Genomic DNA, 14,818 nt, shown 5'->3' with positions numbered 1-14,818 from the left:
TTTAGTTGAGCGTTTTGTCAGTTGAGCGTTTCTTGTTTTCTTTCCCCGTCTGCTCCGCCCTCGCTTCGGCATGCATCGCGACTCATTACTTCACTAATGGAGGCCGTAATGAACCAATCTAACAGATTGCTCTCGAATCTTCAGCCAACACCACTGATTTGAAAGCTCTGCCCTGAGACGTAGCTATCTTTTAAATTAAATACGCCAGCCACTGAACGAACGACGTTAGTATGTCGACGTCAATTTGAATTCCCAGTATTAACAGCGCCCCGTAATGATGTTACACAAGTAAGCGACCGACTAAATAAGCCCGATGATCCACATTAACTTAGCACCTAATTAAATTTGTTTGACAGCTCGACACGCAAGCCCTAATCGCCAAGGTTAACTCGCGACTTCAGCCAACTTGTTCGCAACTCCAATTTGTAGGTCCGTTTGTGCGACTCGGGAAGTTATATTAAAAGGTCCACAGTAATTTTCTTGACAAACACAATGAATAATGAATGGCGCAATATAAAATTCGGATTGAGGAGGGCGCCTCGTCATGTGTCCCGCCCGACATGTTTGTCTCTCTTAATTCTGTGTGTTTTTGCTAATTGAGTCCCGCTTCGGCATCACCTGAGCGTCGGCGTCGTGCACCGCGACTGGTGCTCGGCAGGAGCTCGCTTCGTTAATCTATTATTCATCCAGAAAGACTAATTAAAACGTGCACGCGTACTCTTTAAAGGAGCGCGACGCTCGTTCCTTTCTCTTGCGTTACACGGTGCGAATTCAATCAACTCCAAATTCAACATAAGGCGCAAGATTTATGATCGACACAAATCGAATTCGCTAACAAACAATATCGTATTCGAACGCGGTACGTGGGATACGATACGAGTATATCAATATTGCAGGCGCTATTAATACGTCCGTCTCATGAGCGGGCGGGGTAGTCCCGACACCCCCGCCGCCGCCCCACACCCCTTAGTCGCCGCTCTTAATTGAATGAGGAGCGGGAATTGTTTCCCAAAATGAAACAATTAATTGTGCAACGGCTATTCCGCCTTACATGGATAATACGTTCGTTTATGGCCTCCTAACGCGGCTGCACGGCGTCCTTTATTGGACCGACTCTAGGAATTTGTGTTCATTGGAGCTCGTATCCAAAATTTAATCGAGAATTTATAAGGACATCTCTTTGTTGTCCTGAGAGCGGGAGTTTTTGCAGCTGGCCCAGTCGGGATTGCATTGTGCGCTGTTTAAAAAGACGCCGGTTTAGCCGACCCCCGAACGTTCGACACAACAAATGTGGGCTCTACTTTATACAGCCGTTCCTCGACTTACGATGGCGAGAACGAGCCTTTTAGTTTGAAGCGAGTCGTTTAAAATTTTCATGGTCAGGTCATGGAGCACGTGTAATGTGGTTATACCGCGAGAAAATTCAGTGAAACACGCTAACATGTGGCGCATTCAACTCGAAGACGCGTCGTAAACCGCCTTTACGCCTCTCCGCGAGAGCTCCTCAAAACTTTTCATATTCGCCGACCGTAAAACAAGCCAAAAAATACGACCGACGAAAAACATTGTAAATACTAGCGGGTTATCGACGCCCGCCTCGAAATTAGTTTTAAAACATAGTTTAACTATTCGTGTTGCAACGTAGATGAGTGTGCTTTTGCTTTAGTATTTTGTCTGGAGATTGACGTTACCTAGCTGTAAAAGTGCTGGCACTCAACTGTTAAAACCCTTAAATGAAGTGTGATGTATAGGTAGATGACACTAATCACCAAAACACACAAATTGTACGATATCAGCGGTGCAGATGCACACGGCGTGCGAGCGCGTGTCTGTACAAGGACACGCACACACAGGTGGCGGGACCGGCGGGCAGGCGAGACGGGGTGGCGCTGTGCTACGAGGGGCACACATTCAATTTGCTATTTATCCGGGAATGGATCTAAGTCATTACTTAGCTGAGCGAGAGAGATGAGAACGGGATGCACTGGAAATTACACGCCGAGCTAGTGTTCACAGCTAGAGCTGGGTATGCGTGCCTTCATTTACAGCACAATATGTACCCATCGCATTTGCCAAATGCGCACGTTTAATGTTTCACGCAGTCCTATACTGACATTCACGATCATGGCACTTCCTGGGGTTGCAAGTTATGTTAACTGTCCTATTAGTTTTCACATGGGCCGAGAATGCATTAAACTCGATGTTCCATCACTATATTGTTACTGAAGACAATCTTCTGCTCTTGCAGCTTGGCTTTGTTTGTACTTAAGTTTAATTTCCACAAAATAAGAGCTAGTTCTGCTAGCAATACTTTACGTAGCATCTTAAGTTTTTTAATGATTTAAAAACAATGTTGCTTTCAACGCCACAGCGCGTGGGGTGCATAAGAGGTCAACACACCGGCTCCCAATAACTCTCAATTATTAATGTAATTTTCTTGTACAGCTAATTTCACATTTGAGAAAGTTTTCGCCCGTATAAGAAGCGATCCGGTCAGGGCGGCTTGGGCGGGCGGCCCTCAATCACAGGAAGTGCGCCATCTCATTGCGGAAGTGGTTTCTGTTGTCGTCTATCTCGCTCGCGCCTCCTCTGTTTTGTGTTTTGTAAACTTGTACCGTTAATGGACATGTTCGTCTGCTTGATATGCCGCGATCGAATGCATTTCGCTTGATGAAAAATACGTTGCGAGCTCGTGTTTGTTAATTCTATCAGACCGGACTAGGTGTAGTGCACCAATCATTTAATGTGGTTGCTGTGTTCTGAATATTTTTTTAAATAATCGACTTTTTAATTTTAACTTTTTTGCCGCAGCGCTTTTATCGAGCAGACTTTAGCCGCGCGGGAATAATCCAAACTCTTACGAACACGTGTGTGTTTAAAAGTGTTGTAAAAGTGTTGGTTAAACATAGCACTCTATAAATATGACTTACATATTCAGTTACCACGGAACTCAATGCAGTAATATGTCTTAAAGAAATTCAATATGAATCACCAAATCAACTTACAAGTTAGTCTAGTTGAGTCAAACAAGTGAAAGAACAACAACGACTTGTTCCCGGTTCACTCCTTCCCCGTAGCACTAACAGAACGGGTTGCTTGATTAATTCTTATCACGGGCCTACGTCAGCCGGGATCCTGTTCCAACCGACCGATATATGCGGCCCAGTAGCCTCTATACTCACTTTGTTTTGCCTACATCTTAAACAGACTGCATGCAAAAGAAAAAGTATTCTGTAAATAAAATTATCTTGAAGACGAATTCGGGACTTTATGACAACTTATTTTCCGCCTTTAACTTCGTATAAAACTTACCTTTTTGTAACGACTAACTGTAACGTCTAAAATAATCAAATCAATTAGAGTAAGTCACTGAAAAATCATCCTTTCCTTAGTTGTATTGATTAACTTTTTATCTCATAAATAGTAAGATGATAATAAATAATAATAAGATGCTTAGATTTTTGTACAAGTTATTAAACGTTAAGTTATTGTAGCCTTTGACAAGTTTTCTATTAAGAAGTCTTCTGCACGATTGTTCCCAATTAATGCTCTATATTCTATTATCAATAATATATGGATTCTATATCACGATTAACAGTGCTGTAATGCTTCTCTTTACCCATAACACGCCTGACTTCACTCGCATCATATTTTTGTAAACTAATAACAAATCATTGACTTATTTAAGTTTTGTAATCCGCGACACGAAACAAGCGGTATCATTAACTTATATATTTTTTATCTTTGAAACGCTCTAGTGACACATATTTTTGTGTTCCCCACTATAGACTAAACCCCTCGTTTATCTCGTTTGTTCGTCCTAGTAACCCTCTACCGTCTGCGTTACCTATATTATAACGCGGCGTCTCTATAGTGCATTGGGGAAATGGTACATTCAAGTTACGGAGTTGTGCATCTCACATATGGATGTTTCTGTCCTACATATTATAATAGGCCAGTATATTTTTTAAGGTGGTTTTGAAAAATAAGGGAATAGGAAATTTGAGAATAGTTAGACGAAGTCCCAATCATGGGAGAATGGGTAATTATCAAATTGAAAATTAAGTAATTATTATTCTAATGTACAATGAAACCCTATTTAATTATGATATTATCTCGTTGAAATTTGTTTTCACGTTGATCAATATTTAAGACTCTTTTATTGCATCCAGAATAAAAGTAGATCACATTTGGTAGGTTGCGTTTTTCATTACACTTTATTGCGCTATTTTTAGTCTCATTTTTTTTTTTTTTTTTTTTTTTTAATAACCCATATCTGTCCCACTGCAGGGCAAGGGTCTCCTTCCCAAACGAGGGGGAGGGATTAGGCCTTGAGTCCACCACGCTGGCCAAGTGCGGGTTGGGGACTTTGCATGCCCTCAATAAATGTATCAAACAAATTTTAGGCATGCAAGGTTTCCTCACGATGTTTTCCTTCACCGTTAGAGCAAGTGATAATTATTTCTAATACACACATAACTTCGAAAAGTCATTGGTGTGTTGCCTCGGATTCGAACCTGCGACCACTTGCGTGGGAGGTGCCAACTTAAACCACTCGGCTATCACTGCTTTAGTCTCATATATTTATAGTAAATATTCATTTCCTTTGTGTTTTAAAATAGTTATTATGTCAGTCTTGTATCCAACAAACAAATGGTTAATCAAGCGGACTTCCTAGTTGTCTATAAATAATATTAATTAACAATTACTTTACACAAGTGTTATATTGATGGCAGACGACCTTCAGTAGTATCTGTTGAAAGCATTTATATGCATATTAAGTGCACAGCATTCTTACTATTGTACTTTGACAATACCAAATATTCATTGTTAAAGAAAATACAGCTTTACTTGCAACAGTTCTTTTCTAGTAGTTACATGTAATCTTTTTGACCAGTTATAATACAGATAAAGTGACATAAAGGTTTTGAATAGAAGAACTTTAGCAAACTAATTATAATACTGTGAATTTGATTGCCGGCTGTTGCACGTTCTTCCTTACTTGTATCATTTTCGTATAATGATTAGTCCCATGTTATTAGAGGTAGCTAGGTAAAGCTTCACTCGATCGCAAAATATTTTATTATAATAATATGTTTTGTAAATATCTTTGACGAACGAAATAAAATACCCGGAAAATGAACAATCAAAATACTTTTCCGTCCTAGATAAAACGTGACGATCAAATACGAAAATACATTTGACATCATTACATAAATAACCGCAAATTAAAACACGTATACACTCCCACATGTATTTTAAAGGCAAGTACCACAACCACGAGTGGTGCACTGATAAGGGCGCCCGATTAAAATGAATCACAACGGTGCTGCTAATTGGGCTGGCCCGGCGGCTCATCCAATTAGGCGGGACTTAGAAACCCGTGCCCGCAGGCCGGCGGGACCGGGCCCGGCACCCCCGCTCTAATCTACCCTGTCTGTTCCACTAATATGAACCGTCACAACCGTGTACACACTGCCTTACTTGTGGGAAACAATTGCAACTGGCTAAATACGACTAGTTGGTATACTAATAAACCGTAGCATCATGTTTCATTTGTGTTATGTGTTTATTCGCTCGACTCCTCTTCCCCGCGTCTCTCCTCATAATTTTTCAACATTATTTTCAATGTTCCTTTTCTTAGCGTGAGTGCTAAGCAATTTGAGTGTATATTTCGGAATGTTGATGAAAACTCAGTTGTTTAGGCGAGGCGCGGTAACGACTCCTTTCAAGACTTCGCGACGCCTTTAATGACATCGAAGTCGGTGAGGCCGGGTTCGCGTGCGCAGTTCTTGTTATTTCTTTATTACAAAGGAGTGCCTCATTAATTTGGCAGCCCCTCAGGGTTGAGAGAGTCGCGAACCCTTGACCTCGTTCGCGAGAGCCCGCGACACTGAACCGTTCCCAAATTGAAAAGCTTACGCACCTAGCGATACATAATTAACGATCCTCATTACTGCGTAACAGATATCGCGAGCTCGCGAGCCGTCGTCCGCTCCCGCTGGCGCGCTCGCCTCCGCCTCGCGCCGCCACACACCGCGGGTGTCTCGCGCACTTATAGCACGGACCGTGAACAGCCGCTGTTCTCGCAACGGAACAAGACATAAAAGTCAAACTTAGATCATTCCAGTAGCAGACATAATTCCTTGACTCATCGTTCCAGCTAGACAGTTTCTATTATCCTTAATAGCGTCCGTAAGAGTTTTAAAATGGCTCAGATAGTAAAACTTGTTCTGGGGAAGTGTTCGCAGGCCACGCAGAGCACGGAATCGGAGGAAGTTCGATATTGAATGTCGCATTTTATTGGATAAATCGAATGGCAAAGCAGGCTAGCGGAAAAGTGGTAGTTTGGCGCGTAAAATAACGGAGGAGTGATGGCGGTAGAGGTGAGATGTGGCGACTCAATTCAGCCGAGGGAGGGCATGTAAAGAGGCTAATGAAGGCGGCCTCGGCCGGCGGGCACCGTGTCCGCGGACTCGTGCATTTTTAATGGCGCACGCTAGCACACTCACTATTAATATTTACCGAACACGTCAAGAGGGTGCACTTTACCTTTTAGTTAACTAGCGTCCGGCCGTTCATTAAATTTTCACGCGCGTCAGTTTCGGGCGAATTTTCCGCGGCGCTGACCGGGCCGAGCCGCCGATAACGAGCGCGGACCACGCTCGTTACAGCCCGCGCCGCACCGCACCGCACCGCTCCGCACCGACAACCCGACCAAATTTTATTAATAATAAACTGTAACTGAAACGGCAGCTTTGAAGTAAGAGAGCGACTCGAACGCTCGTTATCGGGAATTATGCGAAATCCTTTGACGTATACAGTTATTTCTTTAAAGTTTACGTAAGAATCTACTACGTTATTGTAACTTTACGAGTTCGTAGTATTATGTACAGTATAAGTCAAATATCGCTTTGAACGGTAAACTTGTCGGAAAATTGATTTCACAAGTCTCGGTAGGCGAATGGTTACCGATACTTTCAGTAATTATATTACTCAAATGTAGTTTAGTTGTTAATGAAAACTTGAGCGTCTGTAACATGTAAATGATGAGGTATCGGTGGAACGGTGTAATTATCGTATAAAGACGTCGGTGTAGCGGCGATGCGACGAGACAGCCGGCGACGTGAGATGAGAGCTTATCGCCGCAGACGTGAATGATGATTAATGTGTAGTCATCGAGCCTGCGAGATCCGCGCGACACCGTTCAAACCTCACAAGTTACCGTGAAAACGCAGCCTAATTAACATACTCGTAAGTTATTCTGTAAGAAAACTTACCTTTTAATTAACAAACAGCTAAGCTTAATTAACCTAACTTTTAAAAATTTATATGAATATTTCAGAGTACCAATTTCCCAAAGGAATAGTGCAATCAAATTACCGAAAAACACAGACGTTAAGCAAAAATAATCTAAGTATGCAATCGGTGTAATATGGCAGCTTTTAACCCATTATCGGTAGGGTAACACTTTTCTGGTATGGTGTGCGCGGGGCGTGCGTGCCCGACGTGCATGAATAAGCAATGAGCGCGCGCGCACGCGACGCGACAAACGGCCGCGGCGCACGCGACGTGCCGCCCGCCTTACCAGCCCGCCCGCCCTAATTTATTACCCCCGCCCTGCTACTATCACTCTTATATCTTACCTTACCATATCTTTAGCGCTTCTCCTTATGTTTATTGCTGACGAATTATTTTTTCTGAGTTTACTACCCGAATGGCACAGTAGAAACACCGCATGACCGTAAAATAAGTTAACGGAAGCGTTTCAGGACTTCTTCTGACGTAAATGCTTGTTTGTATTTCTAAAAAATGTTAAAACGCAACTTGTATAATACAAAGACAGTGGTCTTATCTACCTACCCCTATGACAAATACAGGCTTGATATGATATCATAAATGATTTCTTATTAAAACGTCAATGTGACTTCAAGTCCGTCATATCGTCCATTATTAGTGGCAAAAAGGAAAACTTTATAAAGGACATCCTCGCCCAGTCTGTAAGGTCTCGTGAACTTTCCACGCTGCAATTATTTTTGACTTTGTAACTTTTAACGCTTGAGTTAAGTTCAAAATGTACAATGTATGTTAATAATAAATGACAATCTAGAAATATGTAGTAAGAATTTATCTAAGATTTATTAACTTCAGAAATACGAAGTCCTCACTGCAAATGTAAGCTCCTAACAGTACAGCTGTAATCTTACAAAATCAATCAAATCGTGTACAATAACTAAGACAGATTGGCATTCGATCAACAAGGCTTAATGATCGGCCCAGCACTCAGGCGTGCTACATGTTAATCACACGGCACAAGACAAAGGCTTACGTTATAAACCTCTCGATTCAGCGAAGCAATATCGTCGAACGTCGGCCGAGTGTTAGCCGACCGCTCCACGCCGCTACAACTATTAAATTATTTAGGCCCAGTCTTGCATTGTCTCGCGAAAGTCGCTCGGCTGGGCGCCGATTGTCGTCCGAATCGGGCCGAACCCGACGCCAATATAAACAGTCGTTAGTGTTGTTACAATCGAATAGGAATGTCCCTGAATGTCCCGATGTCCCGAATGTGCGAGTATCGCTCGCTAGGAATCGTTTTGTATTGAGTTAGTGCCCGCACGCGTCCCCGTGTGTTTGCTCTACTAGTTAATGGAATGCCGATGGGCCATTGTGAACGCAGAGGCGTTTTCTATTCAATAGCCGATATTAAATTGAACGCACATACGTACGCACAAGTTCCTTAACGGTATGTCTGTGTAATAACCGAAATTTGTAGTGGAAGCGCTCTATTGTCTTCTTAATAGAATGTACGAGAGTTGTATTTAAACGTGTTCAATAAAATTAATGCAAATGGTTCATAACTCTTTATAATATGAAATTGTTGCTGGCTGATTGAAAGCATTGTACTCTATTCTGAAAAAGGAACGTGCGGGCGGTTCATAAGTGAACTCGGCAACCCCAAAACGTTGTAGATTAATAAAGCGTTCCATTCGTAAGCAGTATCGTATATCGGTGATTACGGTGCAGCGAGGTCGGGAGGTCACGCGACCTGACCCCAGCCGCGTCCGTGACCTTAGCTTGCACACTCACCCACACATTCGCGAGACACGTGAAAACTTACCTCACTATTTCGGCTAACAGTTGTTCTACACGATTAACTTAAATTTCTTTTAAAATGAAATAATATTCGTGATTTTGGTCAAAATTATGTTTATTGTTACTGAAGTAGTTGAAAACTGCACTTTATTATTGTTTTAGTAGCAAGGTGAAGGTTTTCTGTGATTGACTCGCGTTGGTACCGTTCGTGTAATAAGGTCACTCAGGTTAAACCTAATAACCACGTTATATTCAGCAGGTATACCAATATCGTTTACAAAAAGTAGCTATATCTCTACATTTTTCAGAAACTGCATTTTCTAAATCTTACATAGTGTATTTTTTTACGAAACATTACAAATATTTCTCAAGTCTTCGAGTAATCGCAAACACTTTGGAAATGCTTAGCAAAGTAATGCAAAATGTATGTTTTACGAAACGTTAATTATACATATTTGACAAGTCTTATAGTTTCACTGTTTTCGGAAACACTAAGAATTTACAAAACAAAGTAGTGCAAAATATTCTAATATCGATATAGATTACAAAACGCTATCGTGTCAAAGGCCACGTCGCTACTGACCTCCGGGAATTGCACCTTCAGACGTGAGCCATGGGTCAGGTGCATACTGCATCGAGATTGTACAGACCTATACATAGTGTATATATCTGTATAAACATTACAAACTTTAATATTTTGACTAATCTACTAATATTATAAAGCTGAAGAGTTTGTTTGTTTGTTAGAACGCGCTAATCTCAGGAACTACTGGTCCGATTTAAAAAAATCTTTCAGTGTTAGATAGCCCATTTATCGAGGAAGGTTATAGGCTATATATCATCACGCTACGACCAATAGGAGCAGAGTACCAGTAAAAAATGTCACAAAAACGGGGAATATTATGACCTATTCTCTTTGTGACGCAAGCGAAGTTGCGCGGGTCAGCTAGTGACTTAAATAATGTTGCGGTTTCAAATAAAATGATTTAGGAATTAAATGTCTTCAGGCTTCTGCGAAACTATTGTAAAGTTCACTTAGCAATTTGATTGTTTTAGTTGACCCTATGGCAGCTGAGCGTTATAATATTTTCTATACTTGTCTTATAAGTTACACATACGTAAAAAAAGATAGAGAGATCATATTTATCCTGTTTGTCAGATTTTCTCTAAAATGGTCCGATCTAAGGTACATATGTTGGAAACAGTGTTGCTAGCGTCCGCAAGGTAACATGTAACAAGCATAGTGAGCGTCACTACACCTTCACAAATATTATGCATGTTTAATTAACGCCATTCCTAATTCATAATCCGACAGTGATAAATTAGACAGCTCCGTCCGCCCGTAATTAGGTACGCAATTATCGCGGGCGTTTGAATTCATTACTGCTGAAAGTACCACTAGGTGAACGTGATTTATTACCCGCTCACACTGTTTTCATACTAATTAATATCGCGTTACTATCGCACCCCATCAACACAACACAACACTAACATTTTTAACACGAACGCTCCAAATAATTAATCAGCTCACAAGATCCTCATATTGTTCCCCCCGTTCTATTATTAGGCAATAAGCGTGTTTTCCGCGACCACCGGGCGAACGTAATTGGAAACCCTATACGGCTATTTAATTTACCTAGCCGCCTGAGCCGCGCCACCTGGCTCGATGGCGAAACAATTGCCGAGCGCCTAATTATATTTTAATCGCAACATGCCCCCCGCCCTGCCACGGGCCAGGCGGGGGGTGCGCCGGGGGGGGAGGGTCACAACACCACTAATTCATTTGTGCGGTGAGGCTCGTCCAGTGCGCCTCCAGTCCCTGTTTATTCTCATAGGAGAGTTTAGGTCTCCTAAAGCAATACCGACGCTTAAACATATTAACCAAAGCGTTTACGTAAAGGGTTTAATTATGCACTTTACGTTCTTGGGTAGGTACAATGGCGTCAAGTTAATTAAGTTCTGCTTGTTTAAAGACTTGACGTGAGTGGATTGTTGCTTGCAAATAAATTTAATTTATGCATGAAATGTTACCTTTTTTGATCGAGCTCGTATAGTGGGTGTTTGAAACTCCATACAATAAGTTCGGCAGAGTTGATCAAGTGCAATAAATATTAAAGTTAGGTACAATATCATTGTTAGAACACTCTGTATAGGCGAGCAGCTGGTGCCTCCAACTATGCCAATTGTGTAGAGGCTTTTGTACGGCGTATTAACTATGAAACTATTATAACAATACACCACTATCGAACGGTTGTATAAATCAATTTGCGTTCACTATTCATTAATGTTGTGGAGAAATTTATTAATTAATATGTTTAGACTCGTGTAATGGAGCGCATAGCGGTGTAATTATTTTAATTATAATAGCTGCCGGTAATTTATTGACCTCTTTGATGTACTTGTAAAATATAACAATACGGATGCAAATTATAGTTTTGCGTTTGGGTGATGATTAAAGTTGATTACATACGAGAAAGTAAAGCTTAAACTTTTAAAGTTAGGCTCAAGTTTGAATCTGTTTTTTTAATAAAATACATATTATTATTTACCGAAGATATACAATATATACATACATATCCATGCATACAAATAATTTCTGGCACCTTATGGCTGCATAAGTGTAAATCTTCCCTGTGGGACGTGTTTATATTATAACGTATTTTTAATAAGTGATTATAAAGTTGTAGTACAAGTTGTTCGCACGCGAGTGACCGGGCGCCTCGTGTATTGTGTCGGTAATCAATTTCACACCGATATGTGTGAAAAATGGACGCGAACGGCGCCTGCACCGGCTACGTGATATATAGCCACTAAATGCTTTACTTACAATTACTTTAAGATATATGGCCGGACGTGAGAAACTAAATACAACGTTTACATCGACGAGAACGGAGCCCCGAGCAGAACCAACAAAATATAACAAATGTTATGAATCTAACACGTGAAGTTGGAAATAAGTAGTGTAAAGTTACAAGGCGTCGCTTCGGACATGTGATGCGATTTAGCACCGAACTGCTCCTGCGCCCAATCTGCATTAACATGAAAGCCTCCTTGGAGCGTCAGGGTGCGGGGCGCGGCCCGCCGGCTATGCTGCGCATTGGCCATTAGCGTGATTAGGAAACACCCCCTCTACCATCTACGAATTCTTTAGGCCTCTCATCTCATAATAGTACATATTTCATTATTTATGTAAGCCCTGTTTTTACTCCAATCTCTCTCGGAGATTACACGCACAATCAACGTAATTGTGCTCGAAAATTATGTTCTGAACAAACGTTTTATATTATGATTGTGATTGTTACAGATGATGGCGTGCTCGTACCTGAGCACCACGGGCATGCCGGCGGAGACGTCGAGCGCGGCGTGCTGGACACCGCCGGCCATGGGGTGCATGGCGCCGGAGATGGAGGGGCCCTCGAGCATGCAGCCTCCGGTGTATCTCCGGCCTCACGCCATGCCTCTGAGCCTGCCGCCGGCCCCGCCGCCTCCGTGCGCCCCGTGCGCCGGGCCTTCGCAGGAGCCGGCGCTCGACCTCTCCACGTCGTCCGCATCGCTCAAGTCCCGTCTCCCGCGTCAGCCCAGCGACGACGAGACAGAGTGACAGTGTTGTGCCACAGACAATTTATTGAACTTACGACTCTACGTAAAATTCTTACTGATAGACGACGCTCTCTCAGTAACAATTTTACTGCGGCAGTGAACTGTTAAGTTATACTTTAGTACCTACTACATATTTAATTTCGGTTGTGAAAATGGCAATTTATATAACTTAACTTGCTATATGTAAATTTCCATTACTGGTACTTAAGAGTTGAAAAGAACGAGATGTGTTAAACACAAAAGTGTTGTTTCTATTGTAAAGTGATATGACGAGGACGTGGAAAATAAGCATATCTTACTATTAAAATATATTGTTTTAAAACTTCAACAGCGTTCTACCACGTTGTAGGCGTCATCTACTGTTGGTAACGAACTGTTGATGAATTAAAACACAATTTTATTGTTTTTACTTTTGATCTATCGAACAAAAAGCGAGACTGCGTAATTAAATGTGAATACTGTTATATATTTTACGCAGTTAGCATACCAAACAATAGCAACCGACTTAACAATAGAATGAAATTTCCGCATTTTTTATTCAAATGAACAATCATTGTAAAAGTTAATCAATTTGTATTAATGCCAGTGTTGTAAGATCGCACGCCTAAAATTATATAAGTAGTTGTAAGGTAAAGAAAAAATAAAACAGGATTGTCAGGGAGATTCACTTTGCTCAATTAGAGTAAATCGATTTACAATGAAATTTTCAAACTCATTTCTTGTAATTTATAAATACAGGAATATGGATTATTTACACATGATATTTTATAAGTGAGCCGCTGACAATCCTCAGACAGATCTTACAACATTAGCCGTCAGCCATAAGTAACACATAGTTATTGTCGAATCTTGCCAGAGAGTACGATTGAACATTATATTTTAAGTACCGCTAGACAACGCAACATGTTTCAAGCACCCGCGTCTCTGTGATGACAATCTTGCTATGTAAATATCTCTCAACTTTTGTTATTTCATTGTACACGAGTTGTAAATCAAATCACTCGTTAATATTATACGTTTATATTGTACATATTAGCATAAATAGATATAAGTAGACACATCTTGTACCTAACAGTTTGGGCGCAAAACTTCTTAGCAATAATTTTGATGCCAACATCTTCGAAGTTTAAATTCAAGTTACTATCGGTCTCTGTATATATTGATCTACGTTTTACCAGTTGTTCGATCAATTTTAAATGTATACAGTTGTAAATAGTGTAACCTTAAACGCTAACATTCCTTTATATGTGTACCTACGATAAGTCAAGTTGCATCGACGACTACTTACATAATATAAATATCGTTTCAATAGTGTATTATTTATATTCAATGGCATTTGATAGTAAATTGTGACATTATCATTTTTTGATCTTTAGATCTTTAATGGACTATATGTGCTTAGATTATTGTAACTGACATGAAAGAATGACCGGCATACAATATAATGTTAGCGTTTAGTGAATCTTGCCATCTAACGATATGTTTAATTTACGGGAAGCTCCGTAGGCTTGGCGTTTGGTCACTGATACTTACCGAACGATATAATATCTAATGAGATGATTCTGTGGAAACTCCGAGGTGAAACGTCAAGTCTGTGTCAGTTTCAGAACGACAGTTATGGTGTTACCAGTACACAAAGAAAGAACATACATACCTAGCCTAAGAGAGCCGGTGACAGGAGGAGAAAATAAAATTTTGTAAATTATTTACCTTGTTTTATTACCAAAAACCCAATTGTAAATTACACATATGTCTAGATCTGACTGCCTCTGTGGCGCGGTCGGTAGTCTATCTCACTGCTGATCACGAGTCTCGGGTTCAAGCCCGGGTTAAGCTAACCGGAACAATTAACTTTTTGACAAAACTGGACTGACTCTTGATCTTAAATTTTGCATCCACTTGCTGGTGCAGAAGACAAAGCTAAGTTCACTCATATTAACCGAATTAGTGGATAGGTAACTCAGAGCAATAATACATTTCTGAAGGACAAAACCACCTGTAAACTCTTTAATTATTTATATTAGCGTTTCGGTAGGTCCTTTTTGTCTTTGATCTCAGCTATTACTGCATTTAATAGATTTTCTTAAAACATCCCAGTTAATTAGAATACTCACACATTTAC

General features: G+C 40.8%; 1 protein-coding gene across 2 annotated transcripts in view; it reads left to right on the top strand.

The window, feature by feature from the left end:
* The window catches only part of LOC142987267 (LIM domain transcription factor LMO4), a 145,987-nt gene extending 131,586 nt beyond the window's left edge, over positions 1-14,401 (top strand). For both annotated transcript variants that reach the window (XM_076135921.1, XM_076135919.1), the window contains exon 5: positions 12,401-14,401. The gene's annotated coding sequence lies outside the window, so the exon portion shown is untranslated. The remainder of the gene's footprint in view (positions 1-12,400) is intronic.
* The last annotated feature ends 417 nt before the right edge of the window (positions 14,402-14,818 follow it).

Source organism: Anticarsia gemmatalis, chromosome 3 (assembly GCF_050436995.1).
Source record: "Anticarsia gemmatalis isolate Benzon Research Colony breed Stoneville strain chromosome 3, ilAntGemm2 primary, whole genome shotgun sequence".
Lineage (NCBI taxonomy): Eukaryota > Metazoa > Arthropoda > Insecta > Lepidoptera > Erebidae > Anticarsia > Anticarsia gemmatalis.
This window is presented reverse-complemented; position numbering and strand designations above follow the sequence as displayed.